General features: G+C 43.2%; 1 pseudogene; it reads left to right on the top strand.

Moving 5' to 3' along the window:
* The first annotated feature begins 210 nt into the window (after positions 1 to 210).
* On the top strand, positions 211 to 1,361 carry LOC129545093 (small ribosomal subunit protein eS1-like; annotated as a pseudogene).
* The last annotated feature ends 21,003 nt before the right edge of the window (positions 1,362 to 22,364 follow it).

Below are 22,364 nucleotides of genomic sequence, written 5' to 3'. Positions count from 1 at the left end.
GGAGAATTTTGAGCATGACTTTACTAGCGTGTGAGATGAGTGCAATTGTGTGGTAGTTTGAGCATTCTTTGGCATTGCCTTTCTTTGGGATTTGAAATGCCCTCCTCAACTGTTAGTCTCCGGAAAGGTTTTAGGTTCCTGCTATTCAAGTGCAATTGTCATTGAGCAAATACTGTCAGAAAAGAATCAGTTGGCTCTCTGAGCAGCACCATGGCAGTTGACAAGAACAAGAGCCTTATGAAAGGTGGTAAAAAGGGAGCCAAGATGAAAAAGTCAACCCATTTTTTAAGAAAGATTGGTATGATGTGAAAGCACCAGCCTCATTCAGTGTAAGAATTATTGGGACAACACTTGTCATGAGATCTCAAGGAACCAGAATCGTATCTGATGGCCTCAAGGGTTGTGTTTTTGAAGTGACCCTTGTTGATCTGTAGGATGATGAAGTTGCATTGAGAAAATTCAAACTCATTACTGAGGATGTTCAGGGCAGAAACTGCCTCATTTCCATGGCCTGGATCTCATCAGTGACAAAATATGCTCCATGGTTAAAAAAATGGCAGACCATGATTGAAGCTCATGTTGATGTCAAGATTATCGATGGTTATTTGCTTCATCTGTTCTATGTGGGTTTTACTAAAAAAATGCAACAATCAGATTTGGAAGACTTCTATGCCCAGCACCAAAAGGTCCACCAGACCTGTAAGAGGTTGATGGAAATCATGGCCCGAGAGATACAGATAAATGACTTGAAAAAGGTGGCCAATAAATTGATTCCAGGGCTTCCTTGTTGGTGCAGTGGCTAAGAATCTGCCTGCCAATGCCGGGACACCAGTTCAATCCCTGGTCAGGGAAGATCCCACATGCTGCAGGGCAACTAAGCTCATGTCCCACAACTACTGAGCCTGCACTCTGGAGTCCCATAAGCCGCAACTACTGAGCCCGTGTGCTGCAACTCCTGAAGCCCGTGCACCTAGAGCCTGTGCTCCGCAATGAGAAGCCTCCACAATGAGAAACTCCACGTGCTGCAATGAAGAGTAGCCCCCGCTCGCCACAACTAGAGAAAGCCAGAGCATAGCAATGAAGACCCAGCACAGCCAAAACTACCATGCGTAAATAAATAATTTAAAAAATACATCGACTCCAGACAGCATTGGAAAAAACATAGAAAATTCTTGCCAGGCTTTCCACTCCATCTCCATGATGTATCTGTTAGAAAAGTAAAAATGCTGGAGAAGCCCAAATTTGAATTAGAAAAACTCATGGAGCTACATGGTGAAGGGAGGAGTTCTGGAAAAGCTACTGGGCATGAGACAGGTACTAAAGCTGAACAAACTGATGGATATGAGCCACCTCTCCAATAATTTTTTTTTAAATTCAGACTTTTAATGGCGACAAATAAAAGGTCTTATTTGTGCCATTTTTTGCGGTCATTCTTTTTAGATAATCTGACAGCTTGTGGAATTATGTGTTCTGATTTGATAGTAATGTGAATTTTTCTGAAAAAAAAAGAAAAGAAAGGAATCAGAGAAGAACGTAGTCATGAAATCATCACCAGCTTATCTGGACAGAGAAAAACTATAGCACCCCATGGCCAAGGATGTGTTCATTTCACTTTGGGCAGGTTTTTGAGTCAGAGAATCTTTTCATACAACCCTGGCAAACTCTCCATGTTTAGCATGGCTTCTCCTTCGAGAACCTCACAGAGCTAACTGGAAAAGGATGAAAGACAAGGATCCAGGGGGGCTCCCTGTTTTCCCAGAACCACTATTTAGGATTCCTGTGTAGTTCCTCATAGTGACATTAGGTGTCATGTTTGAGTTGTCTGAGGCCAGTCTCTGAGCAATTAACAAAATGCCTCATTCCCCAAGAGTTTCTGGCTCTCTAAAATCCAGTTTGGAGGCATACATTACCAGCACCCCGGCCCCAAAGCAGTTTGGATAATCTGGTTCTCATTTATGGAACCAAGCATGCCCCTAAGAAGAGGCTCCCAGCAGCTGGATAAGCTAAAAGGGGCTCTGTGCCTGTGACTTTACAACTGATTTCTCTGTTGTTGAAAGAGGGGGTGATGGGTGAGGCTTCCCTGATGGCTCAGCAGGTAAAGAATGTGCTTGCAATGCAGGAGACACAGGAGACGTGGGTTCGATCCCGGGTCAGGAAGATTCCCTGGAGGAGGGCATGGCAACCACCGCAGTATTTTTGCCTGGAGAATCCCATGGACAGAGAAGCCTGGCGGGCTACAGTCTATGGGGTAGCAAAGGGTCAGACACGAATGAAGTGACTAGGTACGCATGCACGATGTATGGATAAGAGACAGTTTATGCAAAGGCCCTACCAGCTCAGAGCCCTGTTCTCCCAGAGTTCTCTGCTCTGCCCTGTCTCATCGGCTCACGCCTGTGTCTACACAAGGCTGTGAGCAACTGTGGGCAATGGGGGAGTGGGGACTCTTTCCTTTCCTCCCTTCTTCCCTCCCTTTCTTCTTTTCTCTTTTTTCCCTTCCATCTTTCCTCCCTCTCTCTCTTGCTTCCTTCCATCCCATGCATATTAAGTGCCAGACCCTGGAGCTAAAACAGAGAACACAACAGCCGGTCTCTATTCTTTCGTGGAATTGACATTCTGATCCTTTATTTGTCTGTAAGTTCTCAGCACTTAGCACGTGGTAGGCACTTAACTGCTTTCATGGCTTGGTGTATACTCTTCCAGTTTTTTCCTATGTGTTTACTAACACGATACACGATATTTAAATTTGAGATGGAAATGAGATCATGCATTAATAATATATATATATATATATTCTGTAACTCACCACCCCCAACCCCAGCATAATAGTGTCTTACGGCCATCTTTCCAGGTTAGAATATAAAAATTGACTTCAGGGTTTGCATGTCCCCAAGATGCTGTTTGGGCTTCCCAGGTGGTGCTAGTGGAGATGCTAGTGAAGATCCCCTGGAGAAGGTCATGGCAACCCACTCCAGTATTCTTGTCTAGAGAAATCCCATGGACAGAGGGGCCTGGTATGCTCCAGCTCATAGGGTCACACACAGTCGGACATGTCTTAAATGACTTAGCAAGCAAGCAAGCAAGAAGCTATTTGGAGTTGCTCCGCCCCTTGGAGTCTAGGAAAAACTGGCTTCAACCCAAATTCATTCCCTGTGGAATCTCAGGGTCAGGTTAGGATTGTGGATGGACCAGGTGTTCATGTTCTCATGGTTACTTTTGGTCCCTGTTTATACTTCTTGTGTTAATTTCATTCAATATATTTAATTAATCTCCTACTATTAGACATTTAGGTTGTTTCCAGTCTTTTCCTATCACTAATAGTGCTGTAGTGAAAAAGCTTGTTCATCCTTTGTTTTATGTGTGTTGAATAAATTGCTGTAACTGGCATTGCTGGGTCAATTTAGCAATATATATTGCTATAGATACAGGTATTATAATATCTATGAATACTGTTCAGTTCCCTTATGGAAGCTGTAATAGTTTTCATTCCCAATAGGATATGTTACAAAGTGTGTCTTTGCTTAACTGTGCAAATATACACACACACACACTTTTTCATATTCTTTTCCTTTTTTTTTTGGAATTGTTGATCTGCAGGAGCTTTTCACATGTCAGAGAAACTATCCTTTTGTAACTTAAAGTGCAGATATTTTTTCTTAAGAAGTTTATTATTTATTTTCTTATCATCCTTTTTGAAAAAACAACTGCTTAGTATCCCATAAATAATTTTAAGCAGTCTCTTTTTGCTGGACATCTTGGTTGTTTTCAATTTTGGGCTGTTATAAATGACACACATCTTTCTACTAATCTGCAGTGCATCTCTTTATGCTAAATTCCTATAAGTGGAACTGCTTGGTGAAAGAAAGTGCTGTGCTGTGCTTAGTCACTCAGCCATGTCCAATTCTTTGTGACTGCATGGACTGTAGGCTAGGCTCCTCTGTCCATGGGGATTTTCCAGGCATGAATACTGGAGTGGGTTGCCATTTCCTCCAGGGGATCTTCCCAACCCAGGGATAGGACCCAGGTCTCCCACATTGCAGGCGAATTCTTTACCATCTGAACCACCAGGGAAGCCCAAGAATACTGGAGTGGGTAGCCTATTCCTTTTGCCAGGGGATCTTCCCGACCCAGGAATTGAACCGGGATTTCCTGCATTACAGGCAGATTCTTAGCCAGCGGAGCTACCAGGGAAGACCTGATGAAAGAATATGGACCATAAAAAGCCTTTTGATACATATTGGGCCTTGGATATTATATTTTTAAAATCTTGTATTTATTTAACTTTTTTTTTTTTTTGGGTTGCACTGGGTCTTAGGTGCAGTTTGCGGGGCCTTTAGTTTAGTTGTGGCATGTGGGATCTAGTTCCCTGAGCAAGGATTGAACCCAAGCCTCTTGTATTGGGAGCGTGCAGACTTAGCCACTGGACCACCAGGGAAGTTCTTCTTTTTATTGTTTAAAAACAACAATTATTTAGTAGTTTAAAAAAAATGCCCCATGTCCCAGTGGCCCATCCACTCAGCGTGGTGAGTCTAATCTATCCTCCCACCCCTTTTCACTTGCTCTGTATTATTTTGAAGCAAATCATTCCATCTATAAAGATCAAAGGATGTAGAGAGATGCTATCTTTGGATGAGAAATTCACCATCTCTCCCCCCAGTTCTTCTAGGTCGTGGCAATGAAAAGCTACCATGATGCTGTTTACAGTTTTCCTCCTGGAGCCTGCTGGGGGACGAACATGGAATCCCATTGGCTTGCCCCTTCTCTGGAGCTCTGCTCTTGTTTTGCAGACAGGACAAAATGTTCACCCACATGGATGACTCAGCTAGCCCCAAGCCTCTTTGGTTCACTGCAGAATCCTCACAGACCCAAAAGCTTTGCTTCAACCGTACGTTTTCATTTACTTTTTATTCATTCCAAAGGCAGGCAGGAAATTGCCATTGGTACATGAGTCATGCAGGAATCTTTCCTCTGCCCTTTCCCATTTGGATGTGGCTTCCTTGAAAAATACCCAGGTGGACAGGCGCTTCTCCCATGGAGTCTTGACTTTGTGGGCACTGACTCTGGCTGGTGGAGGGCTCTGTCTGTTCCACGACTGAGCCCCAGAGCCTACCCAGGACCCTCCAGGCCATATTCTGAAAACTCCTCCTGCTTCTGACAGGCCTCCAGTCTCCTTCCTTAGCTGACTTCACCCCGGGGGTACTGGGCATTGAGGGGGTTGGGGTGGACACTGTCAGCCAGGCCCGCTTCCTCATTTACACAGCACCAATTATTGCCAAGACAGCTGCTAGCTCTCAGAATTTGGGAAGCAGAGAATCAATAGGGGTGCAGCAGTATCCATAGCAGCTGCTGGCTGCCTGCTGTCTCTGCACGAATGACCTGACCCAGGGCTGGTGCCGTGGTGCCGAGGTCTTGTCACCTAGCTCACTAAAGCCTCCAGTGCTCTGCACATGGGCATTTCATTATTCTGACTTTACCCAAGAGGCTTTCGGAGAAACCAGGGGATTCAACGAAAGTTATATAGCTTGAGCAGGTCCTGGTACTGGAGTTTTGAATCCAGGTTCTTAAGCTGGAATTTTGACCCTAAGGTCCTCAACCTTTTGATTCATTTTAAAAAATCATTTTATTTTTATTTGTTTATTTGTCTGTGTCAGGTCTTAGTTGTGGCACTTTGGGGCGCTTAGCTGTGGCTCAAGGGCTTTGTTTCCCCCGGCAGGTGGGGTTTTAGTTCCTCGACCAGAGATCAAACCCACGTCCCCTGCACTGGAAGGCAGATTCTGAACCACTGAACCACCAGGGAAGTCCTTTGATTCATTTTTTTAAAAAAAACAAAGCAGGTAGAGGTCATAGCAGAGAGGCTTCCCTATCAAATCCCCCTCTGAGGCCCAACCTGGAGAAACCAAGGGCAGGAAGGTCAGGTTGGGGGTGGCATGAACATTGGCTAGTGACACTTTTCTGGGTATAAGTGATTGCCAGATGGAGGCTTCCAGAGGGAAAGTTTGCTTGTAAGTAATGGCTTCTGACTTCTTTGGGCTACTATCTGTGTCACTGAGTGCAAGCTCCTATTGCTTGCCCCGTGGCAGGACAGTAAATCGAGAGATGGGTTGTTGGGGCAAGGAATAGCAGTTATTCAGAAAGCCAGAGAACTGAAAGATGGCGGACTGGTGTCACAGACAGCTGGACGTGACTTAACAATGGAACAACAAGAGTCCCAAAGAACCATCTTTCCTGAGTTAGAATTCAGGCTTCTTTTATCCAAAGTGGAGGACATAAAGTCCTGATTCTGGTCAGATTCTGGAAGAGATGTCTTAATTTCTTCCTCCTTAAAGTCGTTCGCATGTGGGCCTGGTCAGGAGGTTTTCTATAAGGTAACAAAGGTATTTTAGCTTAACATTCATTACATGGGAGCGAGGGTTCTCAGAGATAGGCCATTACATATGATTTAATCTTATGAGCAATATCCCTTTTGTGATTAACTTGTGGATGACAGAGGATGAGATGGCTGGATGGCATCACCGACTCAATGGACATGAGTTTGAGTAAACTCTGGGGGTTGGTGATGGACAGGGAGCCCTGGCATGCTGCAGTCCATGGGGTCGCAAAGAGTTGGACACAACTGAGCAACTGAACTGAACTGACTGAACTGCAGCAAAAGCAATGGAAGACAAAGAGTAAAGTAAAAGAAACAGATCCAATACGGAGTCAGAATTATAGCTAGAGACGAGAGCGGGACCTCTCAATTCAGCAATGGGCCTCATGGGGGCTTTGGAATATTCTCCCGTCACTCTGAATGGACAGACCTGTACATCCATGCAGAGTGGAGTACTTTGCCCAAGTGGGGATGCTGGGGCTGTGGTCTTCTCTGCCCACCTCATCAAGACTCTGAGCCACCAGGGGAACTATGGAACGTCAACGTGGTAGAAATTTTCCCTTCTTATAAGGAGAGGGAAATTTGCACATGGACAGACACCTGGGAGAATACATCTGAGGTATCTGATAGAGGAAAATATTGGAGCCAAGGAATGCCAAGGATTGCTGGCAGTATCCAGAAGCTGGAAGGAGTGAGGAAGGTTCTAGAGCCTCCAAAAGAACCAAGCCTACCGACACCTTGATTTCAAACTGCTGGCCTCTGGAACCAGGAGATAATATATTTCTGTTGTTTCAAGCCACCCAGTTGTGAAAGTTGTTACCTAGGAAACAAATACATTTGGTTAATTATTTTGTTTGCTTGCTTGCTTATTGTTTTTCTTCCAATTGACAAGACTTTTATTTGTTTATTCTCTCTTGTATCCCTAGTGCCCAGCTGTGGGTCGAACACAGAAAGAACTTGCCACATATTTTTAGATGAATCAAATCTCTCACGTAATCAGTCATAACATCTTGTCAACTGTAGCTTGTCTTGTGTTCATTGCCTTGTATCATGTCCTTCACTCTCACTTTAGGTCATCATCTCCCTCTGAGTATTTTTTGGGCAGCTGGGTGTCTCTTCCTTGCTGTGCCCGGGCTTTCTCTAGCTGTGGCAAGTGGGCTTCTCATTGCAGTTGCTTCCATTTTTGGGGAGCACAAGCTCTATAGCTCAGACTTCAGTAGTTTCAGCTTTTGGGCTCAGCAGTTGTGGCTCCAGGGCATGTGGGATCCTCCCCGAAGAGAGATTGATCCCTTATCTCTTAACTACTGCAGCATCAGAGAAACCCTCTCCCTCTGAATTTGTGCAGGAGCCTTCCATCTTGTCTCCTTGCAGTTTAACTTTTTCTCTTCTTTTTAACACAAATCTGATCTTCTCACTTCCCCATTTTAAACCCTTTATTCTTTCCCCGCTGTCTATATGAGCTGTTGGACCTTGTGTGTGTGGGTATGTGTGAGCATGTGTGTGTTCAGTTGTGTCCAACTCTTTGCGACCCCATGGACTGTAGCCCACCAGGTTCTTCTGTCCATGGAATTTTCCAGGCAAGAATACTGGAGTGGGTTGCCATGTCCTTATCCAGGGGATCTTCCTGACCCAGGGATTGAACTTGCATCTCTTGCGTTGGACCTGGGTCATGCGGCATAAACTCTCAGTCTCAGCCTGTTTCCTCATCTGTGGAATGGGAGTAATAATTGCACCTACCTCCCACCAAGTTGATGTGAAGATTAACTGAGAATCAATTGATTCTCATGGAGCACAACACCCAGCACATCACAGGGGCCCTGTGAATGCTGGCTTTCACCATTAGGTCAACATTTGTGTGGGATTGAGGCTAGAGACCTGAGGCTATATAAAATGAGTCCTTTGTTAAGATGGAGAAAAGCATTTTAAAAATCATGCTTTCAAAATTGACTTGCCTAACAAAGTGATTAAAAAGCAGAGTTTGTCTAGCCTTTTGGCCTGTTAAAGTTTGGAGAAGACATCTGTTTTGAAAGCATGAGTTTGCATATCATTAAACACACAATGAAAACACATTAAGTGAAAAACTTAAACTAGGCTCATATTTATATTAAAATTATATCATTTGTACCATAGACATACATAATCTTAAACGTGGGAATAAAGGAATTGATTTTAATCATGGTTCAGAATTGATGCTCTCTATTTCTAAAACCTCTTAATCAGGAAATTTCCCAAGAGAAATTGTTTAAAATACAGGGTAACACATGTGAGAGCAATTCCAAAATTTAATGTGTGCAAATTATTCATATATTCATAATTTTATTATAGCATATTGAATTTGGGGAATCAAGCCCAGGTGCAGAGAAGCTTAAAAAAGGCCCATAAGTGAAATGAATTTAAATATTACAACTACCTTCCTGTCGACCCTGAGCGTTCACTAAAACACTAGCAATTTTAATAAGATTGGAAGTTCTTGTTGATTTGAAAGGCTAAATTGGTGAGAACCTCTCTTTTTTTAAAAAAACTTTCTTTCAAAAAGTCAGACTTCCTGTAGAATTTAACAGTTCTGTAATGTGGTCAGATGCTCTTCTCAAGCTGCTTTGTTTGATTTGGCAAGTTTTAAAAATAGTGCCAGCAGAGAAGATAGTAAATGATTGAAAAGAGAAATATGAACATGGCTGGCTAGTATTATTATTTACTACTTATTAAAATTAGAAATTCTCTTAAAAGTTAATAGGCGAGGGACTTCCCTGGTGGTCCCATGGTAAACACTTCACCTTCCATTGCAGGAGGTGTAGGTTTCGATTTCGGATCAGGGAGTTAAGATCCCACATGCCTCGTGGCCCCCCAAATCCAAACATAAAGCAGAAGTAATATTGTAACAAATTCAATAAAGACTTTATAAAATAGTCCACATCAAAAGAAGAAAAATCTTTAAAAAGTTAATAGGCGAGACAGAGAGACTTGGCCAAAGTACAGTAGACTGGGAGGGCACCCTCGTGTGTGTGTTGGGGGTGTGTGTGTGTTTAATGACCTTTCTGCCTTGTGATACATCTATTTCTGGACCCATCTCAGTCATTGCGGATCCTTGGTTTCCTAGAATCACTGAGAGGAGGTAAAGACTGTTTGACAAGAAGACCGGAGACTTTACTGTCTCCTGGGAGCGTACCAGGCCATGGAAAATTGCGCCATGACTTGGGCCTGTGTCCAGTAGGAAAGGGGAAGTCTCTCCACTGTCTTATTTTATTCAGTTCAGTTCAGTTCAGTTGCTCAGTCGTGTCCAACTCTTTGCAACTCCATGGACTGCAGCACGCCAGGCCTCCCTGTTCATCACCAACTCCTAGAGCCTACTCAAACTCATGTTCATCGCATCAGCAATGCCATCCAACCACCTCATCCTCTGTCGTCCCCTTCTTCTCCTGCCTTCAATCTTTCCCAGCATCAGGGTCTTTTTCAGTGAGTCAGTTCTTCACATCAGGTGGCCAAAGGATTGGAGTTTCAGCTTCAGCATCAGTCCTTCCAATGAACATTCAGGACTGATTTCCTTTAGGATTGATTGGTTGGATCTCCTTGCAGTCCAAGGGATTCTCAGAGTCTTCTCCAGCATCACAGTTCAAAAGCATCAATTCTTCTGTGCTCAGCCTTCTTTATAGTCCAACTCTCACATTCATACATGACTACTAGAAAAACCATAGGTTTGACTAGACGGGCCTTTGTCTTATTTTGTTAAAAAGTTAAATCTCCTAAAATGGTCTTTGCTTACACACATATACCACCATGTTGTATACAATGAAAACAATACAGACAGGAACTTTCCTGGTGGTCCAGTGGGTAAGGCCCCGTGCTCCCAACACAGGGGGCCCAGGTTCAAGCCCTGATCAGGCACCTAGATCCCACATCCCGCAGCTAAAAGAGCCCACATACCGCAACTAAACATCCCGTATGCCAAAACAAAGCTTGACGATCACACGTGCTGGAGGCAAGACCCAGAACAGCCAAATAAAGAAGGAAAGAAAGAAAACAGTGCGGATGAAACGATAGTGTCGCTTGACCCTCTTGCTCTCCCCTCCCCCCTCCACTTGGGACCCTGGTTCCCCGTTCCAAGTTCAACAGCCATCATTGTTACCATTTCCATGTATCTCCTTCCAGATATTTTCTGTGCATTTGTAAACACATATGCATGGAGAAACCAAGTTTGTACATGGTTTCTAATTCACATTAAAAAAAATTCTAAGCTATATATGCTCCTAGTTGAAGGCTCCAATCATTAAGCAAGTTCTGCAGGAGGAACGGCAGGCCCAGCCGGCCCTGTTTCTAGCTCCCTGTTCATGCTGCCCTAAAGTGAACACTTTCAACTTGTTCCTGATCCCTCTGTAACTCTCAGTAATGTGCTTAGGTGTCTACTTCAGATGTTTTCAGCTTCAGGCACTGTCTTTTGACTTCCCAGGGTGGAAGAGGCTTTGCTGCTGCTGCTGCTGCTAAGTCACTTCAGTTGGGTCCGACTCCATGTGACCCCATAGACGGAAGCCCACCAGGCTCCCCCGTCCCTGGGATTCTCCAGGCAAGAACACTGGAGTGGGTTGCCATTTCCTTCTCCAATGTGTGAAAGTGAAAAGTGAAAGTGAAGTCGCTCAGTCGTATCCGACCCTCAGCGACCCCACGGACTGCAGCCTACCAGGCTCCTTCATCCATGGGATTTTCTAGGCAATAGTATTGGACTGGCTTGCCATTGTCTTCTCCAGGACCCAGGCCTACTTACACAATAAATATTCATGGGCAGGGGACCAGGTAAAAAGAAGAATTTCCTTGGGCATTTGTAGCCACTACATAGTCTACATATGGATCAGGGGCAGAAAAACTACCAAAGTGAAAATATAATTTACATTGATATCAAGTAATCAATGTTCCCCACCCCATGAGCAGCTACTAATACAATTTTCTCATAAGAACAATAGCACCCATAAATAAAGTTTCAAAGAAACTGAGTTAGCACTAAAAACAACAACAAATCATACAGTTACTCAAACCAACATTGCTTCTTCAATAAGTGTTAGCTAAAACAATAAAGCATCACATAAAAAACAACAAAAGTGTTAATAAGCTACTGTGAAAACACCAGGACAAGTTTCATAAGAAACCTGATACCCAGAGAAGTAGGGAGAATACTAGAGCACCAAACTGATTTTGAACTGAAGACATTTCTCAATTACAATTCCAAAAACGTGAGGTTCATCTTGGAAGCCTAAAAGGGCAAAGAAGGCAGAATTTAAGGCTCAAATCCATCCAAGAATCCAAGATTCTCTGCCATATGAAGTTTCAAAGAATAACTACCCCCTGGTGGCTCAGAGGTTAAAGCGTCTGCCTCCAATGCGGGAGACCCGGGTTCAATCCCTGGGTCGGGAAGATCCCCTGGAGAGGGAAACGGTAACCCACTCCAGTATTCTTGCCTGGAGAATCCTACGGACGGAAAAGCCTGGTAGGCTACAGTCCACGGGGTCGCAAAGAGTCGGACACGACTGAGCGACGGAACAGAACAGAACAGAAGTAAGAATAGATCACTAAATCCTTACCATCCAGAGGGGAGTCCAGTGCAAGTTACCTTGATGCAGAGCAGAACACAATATTACAAAAAAAAGAAAGAAAGTCAGGGGGCTGGATCAGGGAGTAGAGGAGTTAAAATAAACAACATTCTGAAGAAGCTGTAGTCATACCCAAAGCCTCAAAAAAATTTGCAGCCTGTATCTGGGTAGATCACATGAGTTTGGTTTAAAAAGCCCTTTATTGGCAGTGTTACTAGGTACCTGTCAGAAACACAAAATTCAGCCTTGTTGAAAGAAACTTTCATTCAAGATTTCAAGGAATACACACAGACACACAAATGCACACACTTTTTTTTCAAAGATAATAGCCATGACAGAGTCAAAGAAAACTAGGCAAAAAAGAAAATAAAGATCTACAAGTATGAACTAGCAGAAAAACACCCACAAGACTTCAGCTGTTAGAATTAATAGGTAAAGATATTACAACTATTCTTTACCTGTTTTCAGAACATAAAATTGTTGAAAATACCTTGTAAAAATAGAAAACTATTAAACTGGTAGATATAAAATGGATAAACAACAAGGTCCTAGTGTATAGCACAGGGAACTATATTCAATATCCTGTACTAAACCACACTGCTTTAGGCTATTGCCAGCAATCGCTCAACCCGCTTCTGTGCTCCTCTCATCGTGGTACCAAAATCTTGGTTAGATCAGTATTTGCATTATTATAAACATGGATGTGCCTTTCCCAGCTGAGCCATGTTGAATACCATGGAGTTCAGGGGTCTGTTTTTTATTTGCTTTTTTGACATTCTGTTCTGTTCTGTTCCGTCGCTCAGTCGTGTCCGACTCTTTGCGACCCCATGGACTGTAGCCTACCAGGCTTCTCCGTCCATGGGATTCTCCAGGCAAGAATACTGGAGTGGGTTACCGTTTCCTTCTCCAGGGGATCTTCCCGACCCAGGGATTGAACCCGGGTCTCCCGCATTGGAGGCAGACGCTTTAACCTCTGAGCCACCAGGGAAGCCCTTTTTGACATTAGTAATGGTTAAGTTTCCCCATGTGTGTCATGTTCTATATTCTCACCACTAATTAAGCTGTAAACTCTCTCTCTCCAGATCGTCCCCACTGCTATATGCATTAGGTTTTCCATCAGCCTTATCCTGGAGTGACTCTCCAGGAGCCTTTTCACCTGGTCCATTTGGGACTATCTTCTCTCTAAGCTGCATGTACAGATGTTACCCTGGGAACTTTCTTTCCATCACCCTGGGATTGCTTCTCTTTTCTCTTGAGCTGGTTTCCTCTTGCCTGGGTATCTTCCTCTTTCTTGGTGTGTTTATTTATTACCCCCTCCAGTAGATTTCTGAGGAAAGATACATGGATATTATATGTAGTTTTTCTGTAAGAGAGATCTTATTAGATTGTTGTTCTATATTATTCCTTTTTTCCACTTAGCCTTGTGTTTTGACTATATCGCCCCAGTGGTGTGAATAATTTCCCTCTTATTTTAATGGTTGAGTAGATCATAGAAACCCTCTTAACTGAAACAATTGGCATTCTCTGTTGGATACTTGGCTTCCCATGTGGCGCTAATGGTAAAGAGTCCACCTGCCAACACAGGAGACTCCAGTTCGAACCCTGAGTGGGAAATTCCATAGACAGAGGAGTCTGGCAGGTTAAAGTCTATGGGTTGCAAAGAGTTGGACACGGCGGAGCATGCACAATACTTCATTGAAAATTAGAAAGACATACAGTGGCAAAGAATGGCTCAAAGCTCATCAATTCTATTCTATTCCCTCCCAAGAAGACTCCCCTGCAGTTAGGGTGGGGGCCGTGTACCAGGGATTGACCAAAGGTAAGTGAAATATGTAAATGTATGTATTAGGGTTCTCCAGAGGAACAGAACCAATAGGGTATATATAGAAAGATTTATTATAAGGAATTGATCGCGGAGGCTGAGAAGTCCCAAGATTTGTAGTCAGCCAGCTGGACACCCAGAAAGCCAATGGTTTGGTTCTAGTCCAAGTCTGAAGGCTGATATACCAGCTCCAAGGCAGTTGGGCATAGAGGGTGGATTTTTAAGCCTTTTTGTTCTATTCAGGTCTTCAATGAATTAGATGAGGCCCACCCACACTGGCGAGGGCCATCTGTTTTCCCCAGTCTACCAACTCAGATGCTCACCTCATTCAGAAACATCTTTATAGACAGAGGCAGGATAATATTTGACCAACATCTGTGGACCCTGTGGCCTAGTCAAGTTGACACATATGATGTATCGTCGCAATGTGATAGGTCACTTGCAGACCTCGCCCTAAAGCCCCTGGTGGATTCCTCTATATAGTCTTTCTTTCCTCTCTGTGGGGCTTTTGGAGGCCACATATTAGAGGTGATGGAGTCAGAGGGACGGTGCCTGGACCCCTGGCTCAGCATCTGCCCATAATGATGTTAACAAAAGAATGAACGAATGACTGGGGAAGAGGGAAAAGCCCTTCCTTACAGAACAACGCCAGCTCACACATGTACAAGGAACGAGGGAATTAGAAAGTCACCATCTGGCAGCCACCGCGGTGAGGAGTGTTTTGGGCAAAAATCTTCAATGGATGCTAAAATTAGTAGATGAAAGATTGACGAGAAACTGGATATTTGCATAGTTTCAAAATAAATCCAAGTACGATATTTATAAATCAGGAAGGTTAAAAAGTAATAATTTAGAATGGAGAAACCGGGCTGAGACCATCTTAACCAGTAATCCAAATGGACATCACCAGCAGTGTGTCAAATATACCTCCTGTGCCTTTGACACAAAGCACTGAGAGGGACCAATATCACGTCTGTGGTGTTCTGACCACGTGTGCTTCAGGGGGAAAAATGCAATGAACTCCAATCAAGGGACATTCTAAAAAAGGAGTAGACCTGTGCTTTTTAAACAATTATTTATTTGTTTATTTATGGCTGTGCTGGGTCTTCTCTGCTGGCTGGACTTTCCTCTGTCTGTGGTAAGCAGGGGCCACTCTCTAGTGGTAGTGCATGGGCTTCTCATTGCAGTGGCTTCTCTTGTTGCAGAGCACAGGCTCAGCAGTTGTGGAGCATGGACTTAGCTGCTCCCAGGCATGTGGGATATTCCTAACCCAGGGGTCAAACCCATGTCTCTTGCATTGGCAGGTGAATTCTTTACCACTGAGCCACCAGGAAATCCCTGGGCCTGTGCACTTTGTTTTTTTTTTTTAATTTATCTTTTGGCCATGCAGCTTGTGGGATCTTAGGTCCCCCACCAAGGATTGAACCCAGGCCCTCAGCAGTGAGCGGCTTCCCTGGTGGCTCAAATGAAGAATCAACCTGCAATGCAGGAGACCTGAGTTCGATCCCTGGGTCAGGAAGATTCCCTGGAGAAGGGAATGGCTACCCACTCCAGTATTCTTGCCTGGAGAATTCCATGGACAGAGGAGCCTGGCAGGTTGCAGTCCATGAGGTCGCAAGGAGTCAGACAGGACTGAGTGACTAACACTCAGCAGCGAGGGCAAGGAATCCTCACCAAGGAGTTCCCAAGAATGAACTTTCACAATTTATTTTTATTAGTTTTCTCTATTTTTTGTGCACATCGCCCTGCATATGGGATATTAGTTCCCTGACCATGGGTTGAACCCAGGTCCCCTGCAGTGGAAGCGTGGTGTCTTAACCACTGGACCACCAGGGTTGTCCTAAGGGCCTGTGCTCTTTGAGAAATGCCCAGACAGTGAAAGGCAAAGACAAAGGAAGAGTTCCAGAGTCAAGGAGAATTAATTTGTTCCTGGATTGACCAGGAAAAAAAGCTGTTTTTTTTTTGCTATTCATGGGAAATTGGTGAAATCTGTATAAGGTCTTAGATGATAGTATCCACTTTCATTATCATCAACATTAATTTCCTGATTTTAACAGTCATACTGTATCTGTGTGATAGAATGTCCTTGTTTTTAGGGAATACACACTGACATATTTAAGGGTGAAGAAATATGTCTGCAAGTTGATTCCTAAATCATTCATAAAAATGACAAAATTATGTATGTATAAAGAGAGACCCTGATGCTGGGAAAGATTGAAGGCAAAAGGAGAAGGGGACAACGGAGGGGATGGTTAGATAGCATCACTGACTCCTTGGACATGAATTTGAGCAAACTCCTGGAGAGAGTGAAGGACAGGGAAAACTGGTGTTCTGCAGTCCATGGGGTCTCAAAAGAGTTGACACGATTTAGTGACTGAACAACAAAGAAAGCATGCTCTAGAGAGAAGTAGAATTACAGAGCGAGTGTAAAATGTCAGCATTTCTGTAAGTATGAAATTTTGTCAAAACAAAGTTCAGGGAATTTCCTGGTGGTCCAGCAGCTAGGATTTGGCTCTTTCATTGCCAAGGACCTGGGTTCAATCCCTGGTCAGGGAACCAAGATCCTGCAAGCTGCACAGTGTAACCAAAACCAAAATATAAAAACAAAAACAAAATGAAAATAAAAAAGTTAAAAACAAATCGGCATAACAGGGAAACCTCTGCCATCAGAGTTGGACACGATTTAGAGACTAAACACCACCACCACCACCTCCAAAGGAAATTCACATTTTGTTAACTAGTATGCATTTACTGTATTTGGGTTCCCTGGTGACTCAGTGGTAAAGAATTGCCTGCTGATGCAGGAGATGCGGGTTCGATCCTTGGGTTAGGAAGATCCCCTGGAGATATTATTTGGCTTAATCATTCCCCTAGTGATGGACATTTCAAGAAGATATTCTAAGCCCTGATAATACAGTGTGTTCTAGTTATGACCCATCTCTATGGCAAAACAGATAATAAGAGAGAAAAGGGAAGCCATCCATGATACTGTCTTGTTCAGGGGTTTCCAATGTTTCACAGTTAGCAACACCACTCCTAAATTCGGCATGGAGTTTTAAAGAGCCTAATGAGGGTCTTTCCTGATGGTCCAGCTGTAAAGAATACACCTTCCAATCTAGGGGATGTTGGTTTGATCCCTGGTCAGGGAAACTAAGATCCCATATGCCTCAGGGCAACCAGAGAAAGCTTGCATACTGAAACAAAGAGCCCAGACGCTGCAACGAAGACCCAGAGCAATCTAAAATAAAATAAAAAAGAGCCTTGTTGCTAGCATTTTCACATTGATGGGATTGAGTGTCTATTAAAGAAAGCCAGAAGTAGCTCATTGTATTGGTCAGGACTCTTTAAAATGCAAGACAGGGACTTCCCTGGTGGTCCAGTGGTTAAGACTCTGTGCTTACAATGCAGGGGGCTCGGGTTCGATCCTTGGTCAGGGAAATAACATCCTACATTCCATGTGGCCAAAAAAATATGTTAAAAATACATTAAAAACTGCAAGAGACATCAAAGAAACTCATGTGTGTTCAAAGGAAAGGAATTTATTGGCATGCATATCTGAAGAATCCCTAACTTTTGGCACAGAAGTTCAAACAGGTAAACATTTCCATTAAATTTATCTCTTCCTCCCAAATATTGAGATTCATTAAAGGGAGTGAATCATTTATTGGCTGGAGAAATGTATCAATTAGTCACGTATGCTTGTACATTTTAGTCTACGATGTATGTGTCTGTAACAGCATTTCCTGAAATGGGTTCCTTAGGACATCAATTCTGTTAATAGATGTTCTATGAAAAAGGGTCCATGGTCAGATATGTCTGGGAAACACTGAACTCTGTGCTATATGATAGAACCTCGCTGTTTATCCATCCTATGTGAAAGCTTACATTCTGCATAAAAGCTTACATCTGCTAACTCCAACTTCTCATTCCATCCCTCCTCCAATCCCTTCTTTGGCAACTACCTGTCTGTTCTCTAGTTCCATGATTCTGTTTCTGGTTCATTTTTGTCATATTTTGGATTCCACATATAAGTGATATCATATGGTATTTGTCTTTCTCTTTCTTTTTTTTTTTTTCCTTTAAAAACTTAATAGCATTTATACATTGAAGGTATTTGATTTTCTTGTAACTAGCACTTCAAATGCAACAAGCATTTGAAGCAACAAGCATTTGACCCAACAAGTAAAACTTTCTACAGTTCATAACTTTTATAAATAAAATAAATTAAATGTACAGTGAATAAGTTCTCTGAAATACTTCAATATTTCTGCAGGTTTAGTAACATCGTAAAATACATTTCAACTAAAATTCACAAATCTAAAAACCTGTTAGGCATTTCTCTTTCTGACTGACTTCACTTAGTATGATAATCTCTGGGTCCACTCAGATTGTGGCACATTTCATTCTTTTTTATGGCTGAGTAGTATTCCATTGTATACATGTATCACACCTTCTTTGGCTTCCCAGGGGGCCCAGTGGTAAAGAATCCCCCTGCCAATGCTGGAGATGCAGGAGACATGGGTTCAATCTCTGGGTCAGAAATATCCCCTGGAGTAGGAAACGGCTACTGACTCCAATATTCTTGCCTGGAGAATTCCATGGACAGAGGAAACTTGTGGGCTACAGTTCATGAGGTTACAAAGAGTCGGAATGGCTGAGTGACTGAGCACTCATGCACACCACATCCTTATGCATTTATCTGTCCATAGACATTTAGGTTGTTTCCATGTCTTGGCTATTGTGAGTAATGCTGCTGTGAACATGTATCTTTTTGAATTATAGTTTTGTCTGATATAGTCCCAGGAGTGGGATTGGTGGATCATTTTTTTGTTGAACTTCACATCCTAATGGGAGAGACAACTATTAAATAATTATGCCATCTCTTTTGCTAAGCCATCCTCACCTCCCCCTCGGCTCTCCACAGTTCCCGAAACCCAATACTAATGCTACAGATGCACCTAAGCAGTCCCCCTACAATATCCCAGTTGGGAAGCTCCGTGGTTTCCAGTCTTTCAGCCCAGAAGAGTTGTAGCTAAATGACGCCGCTAAACACAGTGCGCCTGTGCGCGTGTAGGCACAGAGACCTGTCGGGCCGTGCTGCCCCGTCTCTACTTGTAAGTTTATATAAGTTATTTTTTAATAAAGCCTGGACAACATTCCTGTTAAGAGCTGGCTTCAGTTGAATATTCTTGCCTCCTTTATCAAAGATAAGGTGTCCATAGGTGTGTGGATGTATTTCTGGGCTTTCTATTTTGTTCCATTGATCTATATTTCTGGGCGTAGCTACCTCGAAGCATCTTGCTGATCCAGGGATCAAACTCATGTCCCCTGCACTGGCAGATAGATTCTTACCCACTGGACCACAAGGGAAGCCCTATCTATCTCCTTTTGGTTCTGTCTTTCTGGAATAACTTGACTAATACATAGTTACACCCTGATTATACAATTAACCCCTCAACCTGTCAATGTCCAGTCCAGAGCTAAGCCTTGTTTTCTTGAACCTGCTCCCAGATCACCTAATACAAATACAAATCCTGTAATAAGAACTGTCTAACCTTCTCTAATAAACAGGATGCTACCCCACGCCCAAGGTCAGGGCGGTGGCCGAGAGGAGCTGTCCCACATCCAAGAGGCGGTGGCTGCACGGGCACAGGAGGGCCGAGAGGAGCTACTCCAAGTTCAAGGTCAGGAGGGGCGGCCTTGAGGAGATACCCCTCGTCCAAGGTAAGGTACAGCGGCTGCACTTTGCTGGAGCAGCTGTGAAGAGATTTTCCACGACCAAGGTAAGAGAAACCCAAATAAGATGGTAGGTTTCGTGAGGGGGCATCAGAGGGCAGACACACTGAAATCATAATCACAGAAAACTAGTTGATCTGATCATATGGACCACAGCCCTGTCTAACTCAATGAAACTAAGCCATGCTGTGTGGGGCCACCCAAGATGGATGGATCATGGTGGAGAGGTCTGACAGAATGTGGTCCACTGGAGAAGGGAATGGCAAACCACTTCAGTATACTTGCCTTGAGAACCCCATGAACAGTATTAAAAGGCAAAATGATAGGATACTGAATGAGGAATTCCCCAGGTTGGTAGGTGCCCAGTATGCTACTGGAGATCAGTGGAGAAATAACTCCAGAAAGAATGAAGGGATGGAGCCAAAGTGAAACAAATACCCAGCTGTGGATGTGACTGGTGATAGAAGCAAGGTCCGATGCTGTAAACAGCAATATTGCATAGGAACCTGGAATGTTAGGTCCATGAATCAAGGCAAACTGGAAGTGGTCAAACAGGAGATGGGCAAGAGTGAACATCGACATTCTAAGAATCAGTGAACTAAAATGGACTGGAATGGGTGAATTTAATTCAGATGACCATTATATCTACTACTGTGGGCAGGAATCCCTTAGAAGAAATGGAGTAGCCATCATGGTCAACAAAAGAGTCCAAAATGCAGTACTTGGGTGAAATCTCAAAAACGACAGAATGATCTCTGTTTGTTTCCAAGACAAACCACTCAATATTACAGTAATCCAAGCCTATGCCCCAACCAGTAATGCTGAAGAAGCCGAAGTTGAATGGTTCTATGAAGACCTACAAGACCTTTTAGAACTAACACCCAAAAAAGATGTCCTTTTCATTATAGGGGACTGGAATGCAAATGTAGGAAGTCAAGAAACACCTGGAGTAACAGGCAAATTTGGCCTTGGAGCACGAAATGAAGCAGGCCAAAGGCTAATAGAGTTTTCCCAAGAGAACACACTGGTCATAGCAAACACCCTGTTCCAACAACACAAGAGAAGACTCTACACATGGACATCACCAGATGGTCAACACCAAAATCAGATTGATTATATTCTTTGCAGCCAAAGATGGAGAAGCTGTATACAGTTAGCAAAAACAAGACCAGGAGCTGACTGTGGCTCAGATCATGAACTCCTTATTGCCAAATTCAGACTGAAATTGAAGAAAGTAGGGAAAACCACTAGACCTTTCAGATATGACCTAAATCAAATCCCTTATGATTATACAGTGGAAGTAAGAAATAGATTTAAGGGACTAGATCTAATAGACAGAGTGCCTGATGAACTCTGGACGGAGGTTCATGACATTGTGCAGGAGACAGGGACCAAGACCATCCCCATGGAAAAGAAATGCAAAAAAGCAAAATGGCTGTCTGAGGAGGCCTTACAAATAGCTGTGAAAAGAAGAGAAGCAAAAAGCAAAGGAGAAAAGGAAAGATATACGCATCTGAATGCAGAGTTCCAAAGAATAGCAAGGAGAGATAAGAAAGCCTTCCTCAGCGATCAATGCAAAGAAATAGAGGAAAATAACAGAATAGGAAAAACAAGAGATCTTTTCAAGAAAATTAAAGATATCAAGGGAACATTTCATGCAAAGATGAGCTCGATAAAGGACAGAAATTGTATGGACCTAACAGAAGCAGAAGATATTAAGAAGAGGTGGCAAGAATACACAGAAGAACTGTACAAAAAAGATCTTCACGATGAAGATAATCATGATGGCATGATCACTCACCTGGAGCCAGACATCTAGGAATGTGAAGTCAGGTGGGCCTTAGAGAGCATCACTACGAACAAAGCTAGTGGAGGTGATGGAATTCCAATTGAGCTATTTCAAATCCTGAAAGATGATGCTGTGAAAGTGCTACACTCAATATGCCAGCAAATTTGGAAAACTCAGCAGTGGCCACAGGACTGAAAAAGATCAGTCTTCATTCCAATCCCAAAGAAAGGTAATGCCAAAGAATGCTCAAACTACCACACAATTGCACTCATCTCTCACTCTAGTTAAGTCATGCTCAAAATTCTCCAAGCCAGGCTTCAGCAATATGTGAACCGTGAATTTCCAGATGTTCAAGCAGGTTTTATAAAAGTCAGAGGCACCAGAGATCAAATTGCCAACATCTGCTAGATCATGGAGAAAGCAAGAGAGTTCCAGAAAAACATCTATTTCTGCTTCATTGACTATGCCAAAGCCTTTGACTGTGTGGATCACAATAAACTGTGGAACATTCTGAAAGACATGGGAATCCCAGACCACCTGACCTGCCTCTTGAGAAACCTGTATGCAGGTCAGGAAGCAACAGTTAGAACTGGTCATGGAACAACAGACTGGTTCCAAATAGGAAAAGGAGTACGTCAAGGCTGTATATTGTCACCCTGCTTATTGAACTTATATGCAGAGTACATCATGAGGAATGCTGGGCTGAAAGAAGCACAAGCTGGAATCAAGATTGCTGGGAGAAATATCAATAACCTCAGATATGCAGATGACACCACCCTTATGGCAGAAAGTGAAGAGGAACTCAAAAGCCTCTTGATGAAAGTGAAAGAGGAGAGTGAAAATGTTGGCTTGAAGCTCAACATGCAGAAAATGAAGATCATGGCATCTGGTCCCATCACTTCATGGGAAATAGATGGGGAAACAGTGGAAACAGTGTCAGACTTTATTTTTTTGGGCTCCAAAATCACTGCAGATGCTGATTGCAGCCAGGAAATTAAAAGACGCTGACTCCTTGGAAGGAAAGTTATGACCAACTTAGATAGCATATTAAAAAGCAGAGACATTACTTTGCCAACG

Source organism: Moschus berezovskii, chromosome 27 (genome assembly GCF_049115385.1).
Source record: "Moschus berezovskii isolate FMDL1 chromosome 27, NW_MosBer_1.0, whole genome shotgun sequence".
In the NCBI taxonomy this organism is placed as follows: domain Eukaryota; kingdom Metazoa; phylum Chordata; class Mammalia; order Artiodactyla; family Moschidae; genus Moschus; species Moschus berezovskii.
Note: the sequence above shows the minus strand (reverse complement) of the source record. Positions and strands in the feature narration are given on the sequence as shown.